The 1776-nt window shown below is 42.2% G+C and overlaps 1 pseudogene; it reads left to right on the top strand.

The window, feature by feature from the left end:
• LOC102395433 lies at positions 1 to 1524 on the top strand (annotated as a pseudogene).
• Positions 1525 to 1776: the final 252 nt, after the last annotated feature.

Genomic DNA, 1776 nt, shown 5'->3' with positions numbered 1-1776 from the left:
ATGGACAAACACAATATAACGGTGCTGAGTGAATTCATCCTCATGGGAATCAGACTGCCCCAACTGCAGGCTCCATTGTTCGGGTTCTTCCTCATCATCTACGTGGTCTCAGGGGTGGGCAACTTGGGCATGATCATCCTTACCAAGACAGACTTCAGGCTAAAAACCCCATGTACTTTTTTCCCTGGACATTTGGCTTTTACTGACCTTGGTTGCTCTACAACTATAGGACCTCAAATGCTAGGAAATTTTGTTTTGGATCAAAATACAATCTCTTATTATTCTGTGCTATACAGCTAGCTTTCTTTCTTGTGTTCATTAGTAGTGAACATTTTATTCTGTCAGCAATGTACTATGGCTGTTATGTGGCCACATGTAACCCCCGCTCTACCAAGCTATCATGTCACCAAGGCTATATCGGGTGTTGGACAATTCCGTACCTCTATAGTGCATTTGTATATCTTCTAATCACTGTAAAGACATTTAGTTTACCATTCTGTGGTTATAATGTTATCAGACATTTCTACAGTGACAGTTTCCCTTTGCTATCTTTGCTCTGCTCAAATACACATGAAGTAGAAATAATTATTCTAATTACAGCTGGTTTTTGTTTGATTTCATCCTTTCTGATAGTTCTTGTGTCTTACCTTCTTATTCTTGCATCCACTCTCAGGATGAGCTCTGTAAAGGCAGGCACAAGGCTTTTTCTAACTGTGGGTCTCACCTGGAGGTGGTCACAGTGTTCTATGGGGCTTTAATATTCATGTATGTGCAGCCAGAGTCTAACCATTCATGTAACACAGATAAAACGGCATCTATATTTTAGACCCTCATTCAGTTCAGTTCAGTTGCTTAGTCATGTCCGACTCTTTGTGATCCCATGAATTGCAGCATGCCAGGCCTCCCTGTCCATCACCAACTCCCGGAGTTCACTCAGAATCATGTCCATTGAATCAGTGATGCCATCCAGTCATCTCATCCTCTGTCGTCCCCTTCTCCTCCTGGCCCCAATCCCTCTCAGCATCAGAATCTTTTCCAGTGAGTCAACTTTTTGCAAGAGATGGCCAAAGTAGTGGAGTTTCAGCTTTAGCATCAGTCCTTCCAAAGAATACACAGGACTGATCTCCTTTAGAATGGACTGGCTGGATCTCCTTGCAGTCCAAGGGAGTCTCAAGAGTCTTCTCCAACACCACAGTTCAAAAGCATCAATTCTTAGGCGCTCAGCTTTCTTCTCAGTCCAACTCTCACTTCCATACATGACGACTGGAAAAACCATAGCTTTGACTAGACAGACCTTTGTTGGAAAAACAGTGTCTCTGCTTTTTAATATGCTATCTAGGTTGGTCATAACTTTCCTTTCAAGAAGTAAGGGTCTTTTAATTTCATGGCTGCAATCACCACACTCTCATTATCCCTATGTTAAATCCCTTGATCTATAGTTTGAGGAAAAAAGATGTAAAACATGCCCTCCAAATATGTAGAAAAGACTATGCAATTTTCTCTCAAGGCTTCTGTACAATATGAATCCTATAATTTAGGTGATGGGCTTCAAACTGTTCTCTGTGTGTCTCTAAAAGGAATAAAAAGTACGGAAATGGTCAACACATATTTAAAAAATGGCTTCTAAAGTGAAAGTGAAGTCACTCAGTCATGTCTGACTCTTTGCGACCCCGTGGACTGTAGCTCACCAGGCTCCTCCATCCATGGGATTCTCCAGGCAAGAATACTGGAGTCGTTTGCCATTTCCTTCTCCAGGGGATCTTCCCCACCCAGGGA

Source organism: Bubalus bubalis, chromosome 16, assembly GCF_019923935.1.
Source record: "Bubalus bubalis isolate 160015118507 breed Murrah chromosome 16, NDDB_SH_1, whole genome shotgun sequence".
Classification (NCBI taxonomy): domain Eukaryota; kingdom Metazoa; phylum Chordata; class Mammalia; order Artiodactyla; family Bovidae; genus Bubalus; species Bubalus bubalis.
This window is presented reverse-complemented; position numbering and strand designations above follow the sequence as displayed.